Raw genomic sequence first — 16,088 nt, 5'->3', positions numbered from 1 at the left:
ATATGCAATCTTGGCTTGCTTCTTTCACTCAACATTGTTACTGACATTTTTCTGTGTTATTATTTAAGATTTTAGCTCATTCATTTTCACCACTGAATAATACTGACGCATATATCGGAGAAGGAGATGGCACCCCACTCCAGTACTCTTGCCTGGAGAATCCCAGGGACAGGGGAGCCTGATAGACTGCAGTCCATGGGGTCGTGAAGAGTTGGACACGACTGAGCGACTTCATTTTCACTTTTCACTTTCATGCATTGGAGAAGGAAATGGGCTGCCGTCTATGGGGTCGCACAGAGTCGGACACAACTGAAGCGACTTAGCAGCAGCAGCAGCAACGCATATATATGGAATTTAGAAAGATGGTAATGATAACCTTGTATGCAAGACAGCCAAAGAGACACAGATGTATAGATGTATAGAACAGGCTTGCTCTCTATGGGAGAGGGCAAGGGTGGGATGATTTGGGAGAATAGCATTGAAACATGTATAATATCATATGTGAAATGAATCACCAGTCCAGGTTTGATGCATGATACAGGATGCTCAGGGCTGGTGCACTGGGATGACCCAGAGGGATGGTATGGGGAGGGAGGTGGGAAGGGGGTTCAGGATGGGGAACACGTGTACTCCTGTGGCGGATTCATGTTGATGTATGGCAAAACCAATACAATATTGTAAAGTAATTACCCTCAAATTAAAATAAATAAATTTATATTAAAAAAGAAAAAGGAGAAAGAAGTCATAGAGAGCAATTTCTAGGAGGCTGCGTGCTCCCAAAACAAGCCTTTCTGTAAGTCCACTATAAAGCAGTTGTTGAATCTTGAAAAAAAAATTATATATTATATATATGCATTTCGATTATAAGTACAAAAATTCAGGATAGTGATTACCTCTTAATTACGGGAGAGACAGGGAATAGGATGAAAGATGAACATAAAGTCAGATGTCAGATATAGGTAATATCTTAGTTCTCCAGTTGGATATAAGGAACATAGACAGTCTTTATATTAATCAAACAATCAAAATGAATATATTAAGGCCATGAAAAAAAATAGTGATCATGCATTGTAAACCAAGGGTTATGATTAATCCAATTCTTCACAACAAAGAAAAGAAAATAAAAAGAATCAGTTAACAATTCTGGTTAAGCACAGCAGATCCAACATATGAACTTATTCTGCAGAAACCTCACTCAAAGTGAGTCTAGAGTGATTGTTTAAAGCATTATAAACTCACTTGCAATTATTTTCTCCCTTTCTGAGGGTTGTCTTTTAATCTTGCATATTGTTTCCTTTGCTGTTCAGAAGCTTTTAACTTTAGTTAGGTCCCATTTGTTTATTTTTGTTTTATTTCCTTTACTCTAGGAGGTTCTGACAAAGGATTAATCTCCAAAAGATGCAAGCAGCTCATACAGTTCAATATCAGAAAAACAAATAGCCCAATAAAAAAGTGGGCAGAAGACCTAAACAGACATTTCTCCAAAGACATACAGATACCCAATAAATGCATGAAAAGATGCTCAACACCACTAATTATCAGAGAAATGTAAATCAAAATTACAATGAGGTATCACCTCACACCAGTCACAATGGCCATCATCAAAAAATCTATCAACAATAAATGCTGGAGAGGGTGTGGAGAGAAGGGAACTCTCCTGCACTGTTAGTGGGAATGTAAATTGATAGAGCCACTATGGAGAATAATAGATTCTTTAAAAAGATGTTCTTAAAAAACTAGAAATAGAACTACCATATGACCCAGAAATCCCACTACTGGGCATATACCTTGAGAAAGCCATAACTGAGAAAGATTCAAGTGCCTCAGTGTTCACACCAGCACTGTTTACAGTAGCTAGGACATGGAAACAACTTAGACGTCCATCGACAGATGAATGGATAAAGAAGATATGGTACAGTGGAATATTACTCAGCGACAAAAAAGAACAAATTTGAGTCAGTTCCAGTGATATGGATGAACCTAGAGCCTGTTATACAGAGTGAAGTCAGAAAGAAAAAAATACCATATATTATCACATATATATGGAATCTAGAAAAATGGTATTGATGAACATATTTGCAGGAAAGGAATGGAGATGCAGATAGAGGACAGACTTGTGGAAACAGTGGGGGAAGGAAAGAGTGGGAAGAGTGGAGCAAGTAGCATCAACATATATACACTACCATGTGTAAATAGAGAGCTGGTGAGAAATTGCTATATAACACAGGGAGCCCAGACTGGCGCTCTGTGATGGCCTAGAGAGGTGGGATGGGAGGAGGGGACAAAGACTCAAGAGGGAGGTGATATATGTATCATTATGGCTGATTTCTTTGTTGTACAGCAGAAAGCAACACAGCATTGCAAAGCAATTTTCCTCCAATAAAAAATATTATAAATTCACAATAGTTAAAAGAGCAAAGGAAAAGACCTGCAGGGTAAATGGCAATTTGGAGAAGGAACATGGGTGGAAGAACAGTGACTGACTTACCAGCCAGAGGAAGCCGTCGAGGGGAGAAGCAAGCTGATTTCCAGAGAATCCAGACAGTCTTCAGAATTGGAGATGCCAGGTACCAAGGAAGGCAGGGTAATGCGTGGGGTTGAAAATACAGGGGTTTATTAAAAATATTATAAGAGACAGGTCCCCATTTCTATCCCAGCCTGTCAGGTACCATGCCTCCAGTCAGGAGACAGGAGGTTTATTCTCTGGGAAGGATGGGAGGGCAAACAGATGAATTAGCAAACCTACATGCCTAGTGAAGTCTCCTCCTCCAGCTCGCAGAACTCTGAAAGCTAAGACCACCATGTGAGCAGCTTGCTTCCCCCACACCCAACACACATACACTTCCCAGATTCCAGCAGAAGCAGAGAAGGCACATTTCAAACAAACATTAATATTAAGGGAGGTATGGCAAGATGTTGCAATAATTAAAGAAAGAGAAGAGGCTATGGGAAAGGAAAGAGGAAAAGGAAAATGATTGGTAACTTTAATAATAAAATGTGCTATGTATGTGCTCAGTTGCTAAGTCATGTCTGACTCTTTGCGATCCTATGGACTGTAGCCCACCAGACTCTTCTGTCCATGGGAATCTCCAGGCAAGAATACTACAGTGTGTTTCCATGCCCTCCTTCAGAGGATCTTCTGGACGCAGGGATTGAACCCACATCTCTTACATTGAATCCACATCTCCTGCATTGGCAGGTGGATTCTTTACCACTAGCATCACCTGGGAAACCCTATTTTCCAACATATACAATCCTCCCAAATATATAATTTCCATACACAATTGCTCAGGAAGCTACAAGAAAATGTGCACTTCCTCCCCCACAATGAAGAATTAAACCATAAAAGAGAAGTAATGTGGGATCTAAGAAATGAGGGAAGAAGAGGGAGGAAACAAGAACCTTCAGAATAAGAACTAAGCATTATGTCTAAAGAACGAGACACCATTGTAAGAAGGCGATCTCCAAGGTAAAAAACAAGGAAGCAAATCTAATGTGTGCGACTGTATTATGAGGAATTTTACATCTCTGTTTAGAAAATCTGGAAAAAAAGCTTAATCATAGGTACAGAGAAAGTGAAAGCAAATCAACTAAAGGCAGCAAGTCTTGGCTCCAGAAAAAAACAAAAGATGTGTTATATGGGATAGAAAGATATTGTTCAGCTGAGCCCAATATCTACATGGTTGTGATAATGTAAACACTGAACATTTATTCAACCAAAGACTTTGACAGAACTACATTGAGAGCAGGGGGAAGAAAGAATAGAGCAGGCATACTAATATAACAGAGATCATGCCTCATCTTAAAGAGTTGCTGCTGCTGCTGTTGCTAAGTCGCTTTAGTCATGTCCAACTCTGTGCGACCCCAGAGATGGTAACCATCAGGCTCCTCCGTCCATGGGATCCTCCAAGCAAGAGTACTGGAGTGGGTTGCCAGTGCCTTCTCCACTTAAAAAGTTAGGCCTTATTAGATCATGTGTAAAAAGAAACATCAAGGAATATTAGTACAAGAATGTTATTTTGAATATAGGGGGTTAATATCAGTTTTAAAAGATGTGATTTGAACATGCTATCTCTGTAGGGTGATGCACAGGAATGGAGAGGAGGGTGGGGACTGGTGTTTTTCAAGATTAGTCCACTTATTCATAGTGCTATGATTTTTTAATTACATTTGTATACGACTTTGATAAAAGATTAAAAAAACAAACAAACTGAAAGTTCTCCAAGCCCAGAGGTCACCACTGTTAACTGCTGAGTATATAGTCTTCCAGATGTTTTGTCCCATCTCACACCACACACAAAAATCAACTCCAGATGGATCAAATGCTTAAATCTCAAAAGTAAAACTTAAAACCTTTTTGTGGACCATAGCTTTCTGACTTTGGGATGGGGAAGAATTTCTTAATCAAGATTCAAAACGCACTAAGAAAAGATCAATAAGTAGGAAATTCTCTTCCTCAAAAGACATCATAATCATAAAGAAACAATAAGTCTGAGATTGGGAGGTTTTTGCCGCATATATAAACAACAAAAAATATCCAGGGCAAAGAACTAGAAGTCATGTAAAAGTGGATAAGCTTTGCAATGCAAACAGGCGGAAGGTATAAGTAGGTATTTCACAGGAAAGGAAATATATATAGTCTCTGTGTCTCTGTCTGTCTCTGTCCCTCTCTCTGTACACACACACACACATACACACACACACACACACTGTGGAGGGAGGAGAGAAAGGGGGGTCCACCTCATTCAGACCCAGGGATCAAACAGCTAACCAGCATTGCAGGCAGCTTCTTTACTGACTGAGCCACCGGGGAAGCACCATTATTGATCATGGAAATGCAAATCAAGAGAAGCCGAAGCCTTTCTCAAATGTCACCTTCTGCAGGAAGCCTTTCCTGACCACCCTATTTAGGTTTCTAGCCCCATATATTCACTGATTTACATAGCACTTACCACCGTCTAATACACTATCTACTATATGTGTTTATTTAGTTTATTTCCTGTAATCTTCATCCCACTAAAATGCCAGCTACAGAAAGGCAGAGATTTTTATTTGGCACAATGCCTGGCACTTGGTAAACTCTTAATAAACATTTGTTGACTGAGGGGATGAATGGATTTAATAAAACGAGCTCAAAGAGGATAAATAAAATAGGAGAAAAATCTTCACAGGTCTATCATGAATAAATTTTCTCAAAATAAAGCAAGAACTGAATCAGCAGGTCATAAAACCATATTACATATTAAAAAATGGATACAGAATCATTAACTTGGAAGCATGTTCTGATTAAATTATTTAACTTGAAGTAGAAAGACAGAGTTCTTCACATATTCAAGCAGAAAAAGCAAATCACCAAAGGGAATAAAAACCAGGCTTCCCTGTACTTCTCCATACAAACTATCTGTGCCAGAAGACAGTGGGGTTATGTTCTACAAAGTTCTGAGGGAAAGAATGTATGACTCAAGAATATTACACCCAGCCAATTCATTATTCAAGGCTAAATGCTATTCACAGTCAGGAAAGACTCAGGGAATTGAGTATTCATTAGTCCTTCTTGAAAAACACCCAGTGAAAAAAATCTTGCCAACCAAGGGGTAGACCAGAATTCAGAAATAGCTATGAGCATTGAATCCATTAAAATATGAAACTAACTGTAGAATCTCCACTAAGTGACCAGAGGGGTCACTCCCTTGCAGAATAAAGTGCATTATAACCATTAACAAAGTGAAGCCAATATAACCAACAAAAATTGGTAAAGTGAGAGAACAAGAAAATGAGATGGGAAAGATGAGACCAAGCTTCATTTCCATTGTGGAGAGTCAATTGATAGGAGCTATGTAGACTTCAAAAGGTAGGGAAGGGGAGGGGCAGAGAGGAAGGAAAGAAGAGGGGAAAAGAGGAAAGAAAAGAATGTTTCCAATCACTTAACCCTCTTGATAATCTTTTTGACCCCCAGAGGAGCCTCTCTGGAGCTAATAAACCATTGGGGGAAGAAACATTTACAAAGAACCCGCCTGCCAATGCAGGAGACATAAGAGATGTGAGTTCAATCCCTGGGTCAAGAAGATCCCCTGGAGTAGGGCATGGCAACCCACTCCAGTATTCTTGCCTGGAGAGTCCCCATGGACAGAGGAGCCTGGTGGGCTGCAGTCTATGGGGTCGCAAAGAGTCAGACATGACTGAGTGACTAAGCACACACACAAAATCAAATTTCACACTTGTTATTAAAAACAACATGACTGGTATGATCCTAGTATTGCAAAATTCATTCTGGATAGCCTACTGTCTTCTACCTGGACATATGTATAAAGAGGTAGTTGGGGGGGCTTCCCTGATGGCTCAGCGATGAAGAATCTGCCTGCCAATGCAAGAGACACGGGTTCAATCCCTGATCCAGGAAGATCCCAGATGTGGTGGAGCAAATAAGCCTGTGTACCACAGCTATTGAGCCTGTACTCTAGAGACTGGGAACCACAACTATTGAGCCCACGTGCGGCAACTACTGAAGCCCACATGCCCTAGAGCCAGTGCTCTGCAACAAGAGAAGTTACTGGATTGAGAAGCTCATGCACCGCCACCAGATAGCAGCCCCTGCTCACTGCAACCAAAGAAAAGCCCAGGCAGCAATAGAGACCCAGCACAGACAATAATAAATTTTAAACATTAAATTATTTTTTAAAAAACAGGGAGATGATTGGGAAGCTATTCCCCAAGTAGTAACCTTATTTCTTTATTTTCTGGGTAATGAAACCATTGGTGATTTGTTTCATCATTGTAATTCTTAAATTGCTTCAGAATTGTAATATGCATTACCTGCTTTATAAAAACAACAAATTGATTATTCTTTTAAAACTAGTAAGAATGAAGAGGCATTCTCCATGTGTGCAAGGCAACACATAGAAAGCTGTTTATTACTGCATTTTTTATAACAAGGAATAACAAAAACAACATAAATGTTCATGCTGGAGGAATGACTTAAAAACACGTGATACTGGCAAAAAGGGGTACAATGCACCAACTTTAAGAAATTAAGAATTGTCCTTGGAAAGATTACCAGGACAGATAAGTGAAAAAGACCAAGTTACAGAATGATGTTTTTGGTAAGATGTCATTTGTAGTTTGGGTTTGTTTTTCTTTTTTTAACACACACCAAAACTCCACATTGCCTTTTTTTTTTTTTTTTACTTTTTATTTTGTATTGGAATATAGCAGATTAACATTTTTGTGATAGTTTCAGGTGAACCGCAGAGGGACTCAGCCATACATACACATGTATCCATTCTCCTCTAAACTCCCCTTCCATCCAGGCTGCCATGTAACATTGATGGGAGTTTGCTGTGCTATAGACTAGGTCCTTGTTGGTTGTCCATTTTAAATATAGCAATGTGTGCATGTCCATTCCACACTCTGTAATTATCCCTCTGCCCCATTCTTCCCCAACCATAAGTTTGTTCTCTAAGCCTGTGAGTATGCAAAACTCTACATTTCTGTATATGGATTTTTGCAGAGGACAAGGTCAAAAGAGAGATGCACCAACCAGATAAATGAGATTCACCCAAGAGCAACTAGGGATGGGGCCAAGGGCTGCCTTTATCTGGGAAAGATGACATTTTTTTGGGGGGGATGACATTTTTAAAATGAGGATTTATCATGTATTAATTGCATAACTTAAAACTCCTTTGTTTTTAAGACAAAATGTTCAGCTTGATAGTTTAAGGCTCATGGAAGGGTCAGCTTTGACAGTAGAAAAATCATGCTCTCGTCTAGACCCAGCATAAAGGAGCGGGAAGAACCTGCCTCCTCTCTCTCTGAGATGGGAGGCGGGAAGAGGAGATTGCACCCTAACAGGGGTGGGGGTAGCTTCTCCAGGAAGGCTGCAAGACAGTGAAGAAAGCCTTCTGGGAAGAGATTAAGACTGGAGTGGCATTTGTTTGCAGAGGAATGGAAGTCCTTGGAAAGAGCTTGATGGGGGAAGGGCAAACCCTGGGAGAAGCCAGAATGGTCATAGCCATCAGGGATGGGGACATTGGGTGGGGGAGGAGTTTGTCTCTCCTGAAGTATCTGAGGATTATCAAGATGAGAGATCTGGTTGGAAATGATTAGCCTCAGACATGCCCAGGTTGGCTTACAATCCCACTTGCACCTGACAATCCCAAATGGCGATGAGGCAGCAAGGAATCTGTTCTTGGCAAGGGCTGCCAAGAGGTTTGTGGAGGGCTGGCAAGAGTCCCACTTACCTAGAGAGAGGAGTAGCAGCAAGGTGACCAGGGTGGTGGCAAAGGCCTTATCTGTAGATGTGATGGAGATCATATTAAAAAAAAAAAAAAAGAAAGAAACAGCAAATACATATAATACTTACTATGTGCCAGGCACTATTTGAAATGTTTTACACATATATTCAATCCTCACAACACCAGGACATTGATCTATCCCTGTTATATCGTCATAGAAATGAAGGCACAGTGATAATGAGTGACTGGCCTAGGTCCCCAGCACTTGGACATGGTGGAGCTGGGATTCAAATCCTTGCAACCTGGCTCTCGTATCAGGGCTCTAAACCATTACACGAATTACAAAATACCATATTTTAGTGATTCTGAGATGTATTTTTTTCATCTCTGAAACAGACGCATCTTTTGAGCAATGGTACTTCCTGGTTTAGCTGGCAATGTGTTCACTGTGTTAGGGGTAGGCAAAATAATGATGCTTCTTAAATTCGATGATACAGAGTGTTAAACTCTTATATTATCCATTCTCTTGAAATTGTGGTGCCATGGCACTTTGCACACACTAGGGATTGGGGAAGATCTTTGGCACCAGTAGGACCCAAGATGGGGCTGAGTGGGGCGGTGGTGGGATGATCAGGGCTTGGTAGCCCACTTCCTGAGTTTCATTAACGCCCCTTTCAAGGGAAGATGCCAGTGACATCAGTGACCTGGTAGGACAAAGGACATGGCCACATCAGTCATCGAGAACCCAGAGGGCAGCACAGAGACCCCTATGTGGATATGGGACCTTCTCTCCCCAAAGATACTAAGCATCTCTCCATGCCAGATGCCATCTTGGATAGCAAAAGTGTTTGGAGAAGAAAATAGAAAAGACTGACCGTTTGGTTAGACTGAAGTATCTAAAAAAAAATGGCTTTAATCAGCACCAATAAGAAGAGGAGTTTCAAGGTGGGATAATAAGAATTATAGGAAGTTAAGAAGGCTGAACTTCTTTGCCTATTTGGATATGGTGAGTATAAATTGTCAATCTCACGTTAATTATTTCTTCATTTGTATACTTGGCCATTAGGGGAAAAAAAAAAAAAAGATTTAAGATAGCCCAAATAGCATTATGACTATAGGATTTGGAGAGAAGGGCATTCAGAAAGCCAGAGATGCTCATGGTGGCGTATCACCCTGGGTCTCTCCAGGCCCCAGTATTGCTATCCCATCACATGGCAACTGGGAACTCTCCATCCCTCAGTCTCTCAGTGCCCCTCTTGTATCCACTCACCACTCCCCACCACTCACAGGTTGCTCTTGCTGGGGCCCATTCCATAGCCCATCACAGGATTCTGCTTCCCCAAACACGGTGCTGCCAGGAAGATCACTAAGTCCCCTTCTGCTGGTACAGACTCAAATCTCTTTGCTGTTTCCCCTTAGCACACCACACAGGACTACCTGAAACACCAAGAGAACCAAACCAAAGGAGACAGGCATCACTTATTCTCAGGAGATCCCTCTTGTTCCCAGGAAGTGATGCCTTCCAATGTCCTTAGGTCAGGAGAGAAGGACTCCATGGAGTGGACATGTCTGCTTTGGTCAGCCCATAACCCTCCCTATTCCCTCTAAGAATACTAGGTTTTTCCTTTAAGGAACTACGAGTCCCTTGGACTTCAAGGAGATCCAACCAGTCAATCCTAAAGAAAATCAGTCTTGAATATTCATTGGAAGGACTGATGCTGAAGCTAAAAGTCCAATACTTTGGCACCTGATGAGAAGAACTGACTCATTTGAAGAGACCCTGATGCCAGGAAAGATTGAAGGTGGGAGGAGAAGGGGATGACAGAGGATGAGATGGTTGGATGGCATAACCGACTCGATGGGCAGGTCCAGGAGTTGGTGATGGACAAGGAGGCCTGACATGCTGCAGTCCTTGGGGTTGCAAAGAGTCGGATGTGACTGAGCGACTGAACTGAACTGAACCTCCTCAATTAATACTTTCATGCATTGGAGAAGGAAATGGCAACCCACTCCAGCGTTCTTGCCTGGAGAATCCCAGGGACGGGGGAGCCTGGTGGGCTGCAATCTCTGGGGTCGCACAGAGTCAGAAACGACTGAAGCAACTTAGCAGCAGCAGCAACAGAGGGAGCAGGCTGTAACTATAGCTCAGACTAGCCAATGAAAGTGATCCATCTCTCTAGTGAGAGGAATTGATGTTCTCAGGCAGATTATCTTCATACTTTTCTAGTTTTTCTAGTTGTTCTCAGCTGAGGAATTGAGCTGAAACAAACTAGTCTACTGTTTTTGAAAGCAAAATTTTATTTCTACATTTTAAAATGTATGGACAATTTATTCGTGGGCCAATATATGTTCAATTTTTGTGAATGTGCAGTGGTACTTGCAAACTGCATTACATAGTACAGAATATGATATACATCAATAAAATATTGTGACTGTGTTATCATTACCAACTATTTGCTGCCATCCATGTAAAAAGACTACACAATTCTTGCTGCCACATGACTTGCAGTGCCATCCTTGGATGGAGTATAATTCCTCATCTCAATGACATCAGGCTTGGCGATGTGACTTAGTTTGGCCAGGGGAATATGAATAGAAACGATCTGAGCCACAAGGAGCAGAAGTTTTGAGCCATCATTGGCTGTGCCATTGCTCTTTTGCCTCTGCCTCAAATGCTGATATGTCCTGGCAAAGGGCTTCTCTTTCAGTTTGGGTTTCAGAATAAAGAAAAACGATGGAGGCAAGTCAAAGGCTACCCCCACCAACATGTAATGTGATCAAGAAATAAACATTTGCTATTCAACAAACCACTGAACCTTGGAAGCTGTTTCTTACCACAGGATAATCTACCAACAGGTGAGAAGTGTAGATAGACTTTATCATGTCTTTGGATCTTTTATATATTTGCTTATCTTTTGTCCACTTGTTCGCTTATGTGCTGAGAGAGATAAATGTCTTTACTACAAATGGGTTTCTATTTCTTCTTGCATTTTCTGTGTGAACTTTGATACTCTATTATTTAGTTCATGGTTTTTCAAAACTATTAGATCACCGTGGCTCTTTTACCTTCCTTTGTTTCTTGATTCAACCGTCTCTAAGAATAACATTATGATCCCAGCTCTTTCACTTTGACTTCCCCGTTCACTGACATAGAGTACTCTTATGGACCAGGACTGAGTCCTGCAATATCACTCTTAAGGTCGAAGGGCTTGGGGACCATTCAGCCCTCTGAGTCACACAGAACAGATAGGGATACTATTATATACCAGTCGTGATACTTCTAAAAATAATACCACCTACCAAACGCTTGGCATGCCTCAAGCACTCTTCTAAACACTTTTATACATTTGGTGTGTGTGTTGTATTATTTGAGTAATGTATTATTTCTTGAAAAATCCTATGAGGGTGGTATTATTACTAGCCTCACTTTTAAGATAGGGAAACTGAAGCACAGAGAGGTTAAGTAACTTGCCCAAGGCTACACACCGAGTAGGTGGTAGATTGAAGAGGAGGGGCTGTTAGGCCAACCCAAAGGCATGTATTCACTACAGTCAGTCAAACTGTGTTAATGTGAATTCTGCTGGAGCCATGAGTATGACCCAGGGCTCTAACTCCTAGCAAGGTCAATTTTCAAACTCTGTTATGGAACTGGGATAATTTATCAAGATGTGTCAAGATGAGCCAGAGGCAAAATATCTTTCAAGCTCAACCAACTCCCTTGGTTCCTGAGAAATCTGTACTAACTAGCTCACTTTTCCAAATACCGTGAGAGTGAGACACAGACTCCCTGACCAGAAGGCTCCCGTCACTGCACAGCTCTCTTCCGCAGAGAGATGAACCACTGGCCACTTGAGAATTTACATACAGTGAGTGGCTGTCTCTCCTCACTCCCATTCCAAACCCCTAAGTTTAGCTTGAACTGACCAGAGAAGTATTTTGCTTCTGCAAATTTGAAGGCAAGAAATCACAGGTTTGGGGGATGGACTATCTCCTCCATAATAACTGATATTATTAGTGTCATGATTATTCTATGGCACTTCTGTTCATTCCATGTAGTTCCGAAGGGTGGATGATCCCCACTCCTGTTGAGCCCTGGGGCAATACCCCTCCCCTCAGAATTAGGGACAGCTTGCTCACCTCTCCTGCTTCTCCTACTCCCCCTTCCCCTCCTTCTTGTTCATAGTCTTTCTGCTCTCTCTTCACTGCAGGAAGTGGAGGTGCCCTGGTAGGACGACAGTACGGGGTGAGTCAGGCCATTCCAGACACTACTGCCTAGCACAAGGCCCATTCACCTCAGGCTCCTCTGCACCCCTCTGGCATAGCTGCCCCTGGCACCAGCAAGGTGTGCCCTTCAGCAAGTGCCAGTTGCCCAGGGCAGTCATCCAGGCCCGTAATGGACCCACTCATGTGTGCTTTACTCTTTTCCCTGCTGCTGCTGCTGCTAAGTCACTTCAGTCGTGTCCGACTCTGTGTGACCCCATAGACGGCAGCCCACCAGGCTCCCCCGTCCCTGGGATTCTCCAGGCAAGAACGCTGGAGTGGGTTGCCATTTCCTTCTCCAATGCATGAAAGTGAAAATTGAAAGTGAAGTCGCTCAGTCGTATCCGACTTGTAGCAACCCCATGGACTGCAGCCTACCAGGCTTCTCCATCCATGGGATTTTCCAGGCAAGAGTACTGGAGTGGGGTGCCATTGCCTTCTTCGCTCTTTCCCCTGGAAGTGGATTAAGCATGTGGTAGCATCCATTACAGGCCAGGCTCTTTTCATGTAATGTAATGCTCTACTCAAGTGTTTGGGATTATGATGACAAAAGGCTGTCTGTCCTCGGATCCTCCAGCATTTCCATCAGGCCCTTGAAGTTGCCTGCACATTGCATCAGCCCTTAAGGAAGAGGTATTCCTTCATTCCTCCCAACTCCCAGATGGGGACACAGAAGCTCAGGGAGGTAAAGGGACTTCATCAAGTTCACACAGAATGGACAGAGAAGGAGATTGTCGGACTCCAAGACTAGTGCTCTTGGCCCTACACCAAGCTAGTTCCACGGAGTCACAGTGATTGGGCCTGAGGGAGGAGCACAGGCCTGGTGTCTAGGTCTCCTTGGGCCACCATAACAACATACAACAGACTGGCTGGCTTCAACAACGGACACTTATTTTCTCATGATTCTGGAGGTTTGAAGCCCAATGCCAAGGTCATGTGATCTTCCCTTTGTATATGTCTATGTCCTAATCTTCTCTTCTTAAAAAGATGCTAGTCAGATGGGACGAGAGCTCACTCTAACAGCCTCATTTTATCTTCATTACTTCTTTTAAGATCTTATCTCCAAATACAGTCACATTTTGACATACCAGGTGTTAAGACTTCAACATATCATTTTTGAGGGATACAGCTCAGTCTGATTCCATCCCACCACTCCTGGCTGTCAGCCTCAGGCAGGTCCCAGACCTCCACTGTGCCCCATATGAAGACAGTTGGCCCAGGTCTCTAAGGCTCTATGCAACCTTGGTATCCTCTATGTCGTAAACCCTCTCATCAGAGGTCTAAGTCTGGGCAAATTTCCAAGGGATGCCTGTATTGCTGGCATAGAGGCTGACTCTTCAGAGGGAATCTGAGCAGAAAGGACTAGGGACCCTGTATCAGGGCCCGTAAATCCCACAGAACCAGCGCCGGACAGAGAGGTGGGCCAGGAAGATGGGAGGAGTAGTTGACTGCTCGATATGAGTCAGTACAGTCAAGTGGAGACCCTGCCCTTGGCCTGCATCAACAGAGGCAAGGAGTTCAGAACAGGGGAGGTGAATTCAGTGGTTAGGAGCTCACTCCTTAGAGTAAGACACATCTGCACTGGAACCCCATTTAGCTGTCTAGTAGCCAGATCTCTGTGTGCGTGCTCAGTGGCTCAGTCATGTCCAACTCTTTGCAACCCCATGGATTGTAGCCCACCAGGCTCCTCTGTCCATGGGATTCTCCAGGCAAGAATACTGGAGTGGGTTGCCATTTCCTTCTCCTGGGGATCATCCAGACCCAGAGATTGAAGCCTGCATCTCCTGCACTGGCAGGAGGATTCTTTACCACTGAGCCACCTGGGAAGCCCCCTCAGTCTCTTTGGGTCTCTTCTAACAAGTGAAACTAATTATAATACTTAACTCACAGGTTTTGTGTGAGGACTAAATCAGACCATTCTTATAAAGTGATTAGCAGAGTGCCTGAGTTAACATGAGTTCTCAGTGCTAGGCAACATAGTGGATGCCATGGTGCATCACTCAAATCTCCCTTCAGGGCTAAAGCACTTCTTTCCCCCGATGTTGGGCATGTGGATTCTCAGGTGTCAGTTTTCCTGAGAGTTCACTCCTGCAGAAATGGCCTCAGATCACATGCTCTGTTAAGGGCAGCCCCATCCAGTGACCAGTGGATATACAGGGAGGGGAATAATGGCCTGGGCATTAATAATGGCCTCCATAATGTAGAATGATGCTAACGGGTCATCCCAGCTCCAAAGTTCCCCATCAGGTTAGTTGAGTCCTTGTTCTCTCTTCCCACTGCTTCCTGCCTTTTCCTTGCCCAAACATCTATCCTGAGATCATGCTAAGCTCCAACCCAAAGCCTGTGTCCCAGGGAACCCAACTAATAGGAAAAACAATAAAGACACTTACAGTGATCCCACTGCAAGAGGAGCATTCCCGTGGGTCAATGAGGGGAGCCCCTCTGATCTCTTTCCCTCTAGCTCCACTTTCACTCCAGACCCACAGGCCTCCTTGTGTTCCTTATACACACCAAGAACGCTTCTCCTCAGGGCCTTTGCACATGCTGTTCACCGTGCCTGGAACACACTTCTCTCAGTCATGTGGCATACTCCTTCCCCTCCTTCAGGTCCAAAATTACAGCATCACCTTTACCATTTCAAGGCAAATCAAGCTGACCTCCCATGCTTGATTTTTATCCACAGCACCTACCACCTTCTAATGGACTATGGCATACAATTCTTCATCTTGTGTGTTGTCAGTATCCCCCAACTAGAACATCAGCTCCACAAAGTCAGCGAGCTTTGTCTGTTTTTGTCTCTCTGTTTACCCAGCACCTTGATTCATGCCTGACATACAGTGTTCTCAGGAAATACTTATTGAATGAAAGGATGGATGAATGATTAATCAACCCATAGAGGAATGAGGGCAAACAGGGGTGGGGGTGCCCAAAGAGTTCCTGAAGGAAGTTTCAGCTAAGCTGAGTGTGAAAGCTAATCATGACCTTAGGGCATTGTTTTTCTGAAGTGTCTCCAGGAAGCAATGCACAAGCATTTAACTTGTGAGTTTTCCATCTTAGATTTCTGACTATTTTAAGGCTAGAAGATTTTTCCATTTAATTTATTTTATAGCCCCACAAAAAAAAAAAAAAACATTTTTCTCATTTTTTTTACAAGTATGAGCACCTGGGGAATGTGGGTGGAGGCAGGGGGGCCCTGGGGCCTGGTTCCTTGGCCCACACGTATATGAAAAAGGCATTCTCTAAACAGGTTTTACAGTAAACAGAAATCTTTGTCTTGAACATTTTTTGAGGCAGCCTTCTTCACAGCCCACAAGGCCTTCGTGTGATAGGTAGAATTCAAGAATAGTGTCCTATCTGAGTTACCTCTGTGTGAGAAAGTTCTGGGAAAGACGGTGAACATATTTTCAATAAAATTTCTGCCATGACCTAGGAGACAGGATGGTATGTTCTGGTTAGTACAAGCATCTTGCAAGCCTCACAGTGATCTTGTGAGTTTGAGGAATGTGGGTGTAACTGACTTCTAGTTGGGAACGTGTGCCATGTCCTTTATAACAAACTCATGATTGAAAGCCAGTTCCTTAAGAACTTGTTGCCTAC

Source organism: Capricornis sumatraensis, chromosome X (genome assembly GCF_032405125.1).
Source record: "Capricornis sumatraensis isolate serow.1 chromosome X, serow.2, whole genome shotgun sequence".
NCBI lineage: Eukaryota > Metazoa > Chordata > Mammalia > Artiodactyla > Bovidae > Capricornis > Capricornis sumatraensis.
This window is presented reverse-complemented; position numbering follows the sequence as displayed.